The following is an 8,252-nucleotide window of genomic DNA, read 5'->3' as shown; positions in this document are numbered from 1 at the left end:
AGAGAAATAGCCTCCACGACCCAATGAGAGAGTCTCTGTCTGGACAGAGCCTTTCCTCTAGCTGGATTGGCAAAACACACAAACAGCTGATCACACAGTCGCACATTCTGAGTGCGATTGATGTAAAGACGCAGTGCACGCACTGGGCACAGCAAATGCAGCCTCTCTTGCTCTTCAGAAGCAAAAGGAGGGGGATTAAAAACTAGAAAGCTCAATGGTTATTGTGCTGTAATGTCCAAGGCTCCACTACCAGCAAGCTGAATATTTTCGCATACCATGACTTTGCTGGCCAGCGAGGGGAAACCAGAATCAAGAATAGGCCCCATCTGCGTACTCTGTCCAGTACTGGCAGAATCATTTCCACTGGGGGAAATGCATATAGAAGCACATTGGGCCATGGGTGAGCCAGTGCATCCACTCCCAGTGGAGCGCTGTGATCCGTTATGGAAAAGAATAGAATTGTTGGCTTTGGTGGCAAAGAGATCCACTGAAGCTTTGCCGAACCGTTGCCAAATCTGCACCACCACGGATGGATGCAGTCTCCACTCCCTCACCAGTGGACCTCCCCTGGACAGCAGATCTGCCCCCAAATTCAGGTGCCCAGGAACACGAGTTGCTCTGACAGACAGAAAATGAACGCTGCACCACTGCAATAGTTTGTGAGACAATTTCAGCAAGGGAAGTGAATGAGTGCCCCCTTGAATGTTTATGTAGGACACCATAGTGGTGTTGTCTGTCCTTACCAGAACATGCTGGTTCATCAGAACCTTGCAAAAATTCCTCAGAGCCAGCAGGACCGGCTGCAACTCCAGGTAGTTTATGTGGAGCTTTGATTGGGTTAATGTCCAGACCCCCCTCACCGCTTCAGAGAGGCATCTGTGGACAACATTTTGCGAAAGGACACCCTGTCAATTGGAGACCCACGGTACAGCAGTCCGGGCTCCCTCCATGGGCGAAGCAGCAGTTATCGTCAGCCTTCTGTGCAGGTGCCGTGACGCGCACAACTGGTGAGAGCGTTTCCAGCGCTGCATCAGACGCATTTTTAACAGTCCGAGCGGCACCACTGCGATCATGGAGGCCATCATTCCCACCAGCTGTAAGACAGTCTGGAGCGAGGCACCGATGAAACGCGGTCACACGGTGCTCTGAAAGACGAGCTTGAGCTGACAGGAGCATATTTCCAGCCCCCGGAATGAGAACTGTTGACTCGTTTTAAGAAAATAAATTTAAAATATGCTAGTTGTAAAAACTTAACCATATGTTCAATATTAGATAAAATTAATAGTATTTTAAATAAGAATATTCACTCCAAATTATATCCATGATTTAATTATCGTAATCTCTTATGTAGGATAGTTCTATTGAAACATATTACACTAAGTTGAATTAAAATAACTTAGCTTGTTCTCTATAATTTAAAACACAGCTAGTCTCTCTGTGGACTGAGCAGGCATTCACAGGGGGTCATGGCTCTGTGTGTGAGTTTAACCTTTTGACCACTTTGATAAGATTTAACAGCTGGTGTAAAACAATCTGGTCCTGTCAACAGAGTAGAGCTTCCTCTCGGGACATGGTCATAAAAACATCTGTCTTCATTCAAAAGAAAATAACACTTTTTTATCTTAAAAACAGGTTTTTACTGGAACATAGTCAACTAGATTAAAATGAATTTAGCTAAGGACACTCCCCTAATTTGAATACAGCAGAGAAGGGAAACACGCCCTCCCTGTAAAAGTATAGGACCCGGAACCTTAACTTCAGATCGCTCCGGGGTTACCCGTGATGCTGTCTCCGGGGAACGGCGCGTCGGTGAAATGGTTCCCCGCAAGTTTGTCTTGGTGTGTGGATGTCTGTGGAGTGAGGTAAATATTGAATTGGATGCTGGTCTGTGATTTTATTGAGTTTTGTCAGTTTTATTAGTTGTTCGCCTAATAAATGTTGTTTATGTTTGGACTTGGGAAAACGTTTGTCTTTGTCTTTATGGTTCAGCTGATACAATGACGACATCAAGGAATCCGGGCAGAAGAGAGAATAAAACGAGTCAAAAGATTTTAATTCTTCTTCTTCTGATAAATTAACACTCTGGCTCAGTTAACTTTTATTAAGAGAGGAAAAATTATAAAACTTTAAAAACCTTTTGACTCGTTATATCCTCTCTTATGCCCGGATTCAGAAAATGCTGTGCACAAGGACTGAGATCACGCAGAGATGACAGCGTCACAATAATCAGCATTTATTCAAGACAGAATGCAAACTATCACCAGAAAAGCACATCAGATAACATCAGAAACCTCAGAGCACAAACAACACATACATTTACTTGAGAAAAGGAAAAAGACAAAAGATGGAAATGACAAACAAGAAAGGAAGAACGTCCTTGGAGAAATTTCAAAGAGTAAAATCTAATTTGTTACTCTGTGTGGAAAGTTTTATCTTCTTTTCTTTAATTTATTCAAATAAGGCGTATCTTTGCTCATCCAACCAGAACCTGTTTCTGACCCTTTTTAAAGTTAGAAACTCCCTGCAATTTGTTCACAAGATCAAACACCAGTTTCTCCATTGTCTAAATAAGGTGGAAGCAGACTCTCCGAACTCCTGCTGGTTTATGGCTTTCACAGATTAGTGTGAAAAGCTAGAACTTCCTACTGATTGTTTCCCAGACAGACAAAGGGCAGATCAGAGATCTTGACAAACAATCTACCTTAACTACAGGTAAAATAAAGGTCAATAGGCCAGAATAAGTTATACATTTTAAAACTATAATTAGGCTATTTCAATCAAGTCATGTTAAATTTTAAAACTAGCTTATTTTAAATATATTTTCTTAGCACTTTTGTGAAAGTTTACAGAGAATCCCAGGGCTTGAATGTGGGACAGCACTTGCGGTAGCTGTTCTGCCGCTTGCTCTCTGGAACTGGCTATTAAAACGCAGTTGTCCAGATAAGCTAGAATGCGAATTCCCTTTTCTCTGAGAGGGGCTAGCGCTGCCTCCACAATTCTTGTAAATGTGCGAGGGGCGAGCGACAGACCGAAGGGTAAGACCAGCTACTTGTACGCTATTCCGAAAACGATTGTGTTCTGGGTGTATTGCTACATGAAAGTAAGCATCCGTCAGATCGATTGTTGCAAACCAATCGCCTGGGCTGACAGCGTTCAAAAGTTGTCTCAGCGTCAACATTTTGAATTTGTACTTGCGAAGGTGCTGGTTTAACACTCTTAAATCCAGGATGGGACGTAGCCCACCTCCCTTCTCCGGAACAACAAAATAGCGGCTGTACCAACCTCTGTTTGCTTCTGAAGTGGGAACCACACGCACTGCTCCTTTTGCCAACAACGTGTTTATTTCGTCTCTCAGAACTTTCGCTGCTTTTTGGCCCTACAGTTGTGTTTGTAACTGATTGGAACCAGGGGGGGGGGGTCTTATCCGGAACTGTAACCTGTAACCCGTAGCAACAGTCTTTTCCATCAATGGGGAAAGTGCACATGCACGCCAAAGAGGTACGCGTGCAGCCAGACAGCTGACCTGACGCACTGTTGGCGAAGAGGTGCTGCCCTCTGCTGGGACAGAGAGGAGCAGCTCCGTTTGACTGTTGTGCACGTTGTGGCACACAGTGTTTTGATTTTGATATTTTGGCAAGGGAATTGCACTTTTTATTGAAACGTGGAACAGTCGCACATTTTCTCTTGTTTTTTGAGAAACATTTAACCCACTTAAACCTGGGAATGAAGGTGCAAACTGTGTGTGTTGGCGTGTTGTGCTTGGGAGACTGTGTTAGGAAAACGCAGCGCCTCTTGGGGCTGGAACCCTGAACAGAACAAACAAGATGCCTTTTGCACATAAACGAATGAGCAGCAATCAGGTCTCCCTGCTTCTGATGCCTCTCTTTTGTCACGCCATCTCACGTCGTTAGGATGACTGAGGCTTTTTCTTTCGAGACATCAAATCTTGTTGAAAACCCAGAGGAGGGCCTTTGCTCCAAGCCGACTGGCGGGGAGTATGCTTTTTTGACGGCTGTGAAATTGTAGTGTTGAGAGCTGCGGGTGGTGCTGCTCTCTTTGGTGACGCTGGTGCTGTCACCGGCTTGCGTGCGCTCATGTTGGGCCTGGACCTAGCATCACGTCTGGGAATGATGCAACGGAGAGCTTCCGTTTGCTTTTTCTTAAGCTCAAACTTCACTTGGATTGCATCAAGGGATTGTCCAAAAAGCTCATCCGTAGACACTGGCTCGTCCAAGTATATGGCCCTGTCCCTATCGGGAACGTCAGAAAGCGTTAGCCATAGGTCTCCCTGAGCAACCACTATGGAAACCATTTCTCTCCCCAGTGAGAGCGCCGCACAGTGGGATGTGCAAAGAATATAATCCACAGTGATTCTGATCTCATTTAAGAGGGGGGTCAGATGGCTATCAGGAGGCATCTGAGGTCCTAGCTCGGACAAGCACATAGCTTGATAAGTTTGAAGCATGGTGGCTGAGCTCAGGGCGCGAGCAGTGGTTGCTTGAGCACTATAGGTCTTCTCCAACTGGGATGCGGAAAACCTGCATTGTTTTGAGGGCAGGGTGGCAGAGCCGCCCACACCCTGGTTGTATGATGGCGCCAGGTAAGCTGCCAAGGATGCCTTCATTGGTGGTAAATTAACCAGACCGGCTTTGTTGGCACCCTCCAGGTCCACGTACTGCCCGTAGCCAGGCACTGTAACACACGTGGGCAACGGTTTGTTCCCGGACGACGTTAGCTCCGAGACAAAATCTGGGAACATGGGCAGGCGGTTTTTAACCGCAGCCGGCTCCGTCGGAAGGTAGAATCCAGTGAACCAGGACACCTTCTGAACAGGAGGAAGGGTTGGCCACTCAATGTCTAACTTATTAACTGCGCGCCGGTAAAGGGAAAGGAACGATGAGTCATCCTGACCCACAGGAGAGGCGGCTGCAGATGGACACTGGCCCGCGGAAAAGTCGTCATCGTCTTCCGAAAGACTGTGACCTTCCAGGCCGATGTCTAGCACATCCTTGTCACCCTGAACCTTGAGATGATAGTGAGATGACACTGCGTCCTGCACCGTTTTGGCTAACCCGTCCACATACTCCATATGGTCTGCCCAGCTGGAAGTGGAAGCTTTGGCCTCTTCATTCTCATCAGACTCGGACGAAACCGCATTCATAGACTCAGAGAGCATGGGGTCTTGTTGTGACACGGTAGCCTCTCCCAGCGCTTTCTGCACAAACTTGACCCGCTGTTCAAGCGTGGAGCGCCAAAGCTGGCTACAAAAAGCACAAGCGTCCGGCTCCGACAACGCTCTTTTAGCATGGACAGTTCCAAGGCATACAGGGCATGCTTCGTGTTGGTCTTTTTCGTGAAGCGTGAAGCTGCACTCCTGAGGACAGGGGCGAACGGAAGACTTCTGCTTAGCCATTTTTTGCTTCGTGCTCATCCCGAACCACAAAACCAAAGAAAATAAAAATAGACAAATGAGAAAATACAACCAGCGCTCAGCGGGCAGACATGCTAACCAGCAGGCAGCAGTAGCTAACACCAACAGGACAGGTTAAGCTAGTTTTGGGAAAAAAACAAGAGTGATGCTAGCTAGCAGCAGCTAGAAAGCACGGGTTGGAAATTAGGTGTTCCCACCTAGAAGAGCATAAGAACTGATGGGGGTGTATTTATATGCAGGCGGGGCCTACCACCCGTCATCACACGTCATTTGCCTAAAGGCGTGATCAAAGGTGTCTTAAGTTAGGCCACGTGGGGGCGTGATATCCCATACTCTGTGTTGTACCGAGTGAATCGACTGAAAGGGAACGTCATACTCATAAAGACAGTTTTCTTTGTTCTTTGTACCTTTCTGGTGTACTAGCATTAACTCCTTCATAAGTTGACCTGAGGGTATCAGGTCAACTTATGGGGATATTTACAGAAGACTTGGATGCGTTTGGCTAATGATTCCTGATAATCAGGCGATGCGCCGGACTTGTTTAAGTAAAGAAATGTTAACATTATTTATAATGTTGTTTGTTGTTGTGGTTTCTGGTTTTTTTTCAATAATGCAGTTATAAATGGCAAAATCAGAAATTAATTAAAACAGCATTTCTTGACATCATTTGTGATTTTTCTAGGCCATTTTTTAAACTTTAAAATGTTACATTTAAATGAGTGTGGAATGCATTTTTAAACCTTGTTAGTTTTTCAGTCGATCTAGGTTCTGTTGTTGGGACTGAAGCTGAGACAGCTTGAATCTGGCCAGCTCAGCCTTGCAAAGCCGCGCCCTCTGTGTCTTCTCTGTGTCTCAGTTTTGTTCCTTTTACTAGGCCATATGGTTCCTTCTCATATTCAGTCTAACTCAACTTACATCTCAGTCTAACCAGGGAACATACTGTTAGACTGAAGATAAAAAAATGTTTAGGTATCATTCTGACTTTTAGTGACAACCTTGAATGTTTTCATAATTTGAATGTTTTCATAATTTGTCCAGTGCAGGTCAAAGGTCAAACATACAGATTTGAGCTGATTTAGGACGTTCATTTGCATCTTCATTGCATCCATTTTTCAGAGCTGCTTTCACTGATTAGTTTTCTCTGGAGGAATGAGAAAATAAATGGTCCGTTTTAATATAAATCCCTAACTTCAAAAAGAGCACATTAAGATTCACTTCTCTGGAAAGTATACAGGAAGTGAAACCTTAATTCTCTTCTAACGGGACAAACATTGGTTCTTCTGATTAACAGAAAAGGGATAAGAGAAAAAAACATGTTCTGAAGAGAAAATATGAGTTTCAGAATGGGAAGTTCACAGATTTATGAAAGAGAACATAAAAATGATGATTAGATTAAGGAATTGGCAATCAGTCGGTTTCTTGTGATTTATAAGGGACTAAATATCGGAAGCCTGAGATTATAACGAGCCAAGAATCCTCTTTTCCGTCTCTTTTAGGGAGACATTTGTCTTATATTTTTGAGCTGTCTCTGTCATAAATGAATTAAAGAAGTCTTTTTAGAACATAGACATAGACAGCTCAAAGGCCTTGTAGAGTAGAAGGTTCTGTGGTTCCTTTCAACTAAATCTGAAAGACTTATAAATATTAGAGCTGGATTACTTATTATAAACAAGGCAAGGGGGATTTTTATCTGAGGAAAAAGAAAATACTGCCTGGGTTACTTTCAAATTCTAAAACATAGACTTCTTCAGAGTATAAAGATTTATTTTCAAGCCTGGTATTTAAAATGCTCTTGTTTTAAATCTAAAGGACTAGATGTAGTCTTGCCTCTATACAAACCCTGAGACTTTATTTCAATTCTCCAAGTACTGGAAGCTTTGGCCAACATTTTTTTCTTAAACATAAAAAAAGACCACAAAAGTTAACATTTTATGTCCATTTAAATATGTCATACAAAACCTAAAGGCTTTGACGGAGTCCGCTCCACTGGGTCAACCAGATCCTGATGCAGTATGGACCGAACAGCTTCATCCACTTCCTCCTCTGCCACTTCCAAACTACAACTACCACAATTCTAAACGAGTGTAGAAAATCGACATCATCGTTCACATCTCCTCCTTCTGTTTGCTAATTGACCAGGGTGAAATTCAGCTCAAAGGGAGAAATCCCAGACAAAGCCCTGAAGGCAGATGAAATTTGAGCTGAACTGCATCGGCGACGGCCAGACAGAACTGGACATGTTAGCAGTTAAATGTGTCTTCCATTCATAGACTGTTTCACTGAAAGTGGATCTTAAATTGTTTTTGTTGTGGGATTTTCACTGATTAATGTGGTGAATAAATGTGGAGCTTTGATTAGGTTATCTAATTCATGTTGCTATGATTGGTTGTAATTTTCTACTTTATGTCTCAATAGAAGTAGTTGTTTTTATAACTTTTTCCTAAAAGCTTTAAAAGGTATTTTCTTTGTGTTATTTTCTTGTGTTCTTGTGAAATAAAGATATTTATATGACTGGACTTTATCACTAATGGTAAAATTGACATAAAATATGCCCCAAAAGCTGCTGCCAAGAGCCACAAACAGACCCCAGAAATCTGAAGTTTTTCCAACACTTGATTATAACACAGCAGATTCTCCAAACCACTTCCTTTTTTTGGTCTTATATTTCAGTCAGTTCTTTAAAAATCTTAAATGTAACATGTTGAAACCTGCAGATAGTCTGTTTCAATGGCAATTAATGTCTTCAACTAATGTAAGAATGAATATCTGTACTTAATCTCACAAATAGTACAATTTCTTTAACAGTTTTCCACTCTGTGTG

General features: G+C 43.2%; 1 pseudogene; it reads right to left on the bottom strand.

The window, feature by feature from the left end:
* Nucleotides 1-211: 211 nt before the first annotated feature.
* LOC108166927 (uncharacterized) lies at nucleotides 212-5,413 on the bottom strand (annotated as a pseudogene).
* Between the last annotated feature and the right edge of the window lie 2,839 nt (nucleotides 5,414-8,252).

Source organism: Poecilia reticulata, linkage group LG15 (genome assembly GCF_000633615.1).
Source record: "Poecilia reticulata strain Guanapo linkage group LG15, Guppy_female_1.0+MT, whole genome shotgun sequence".
NCBI lineage: Eukaryota > Metazoa > Chordata > Actinopteri > Cyprinodontiformes > Poeciliidae > Poecilia > Poecilia reticulata.
This window is presented reverse-complemented; position numbering and strand designations above follow the sequence as displayed.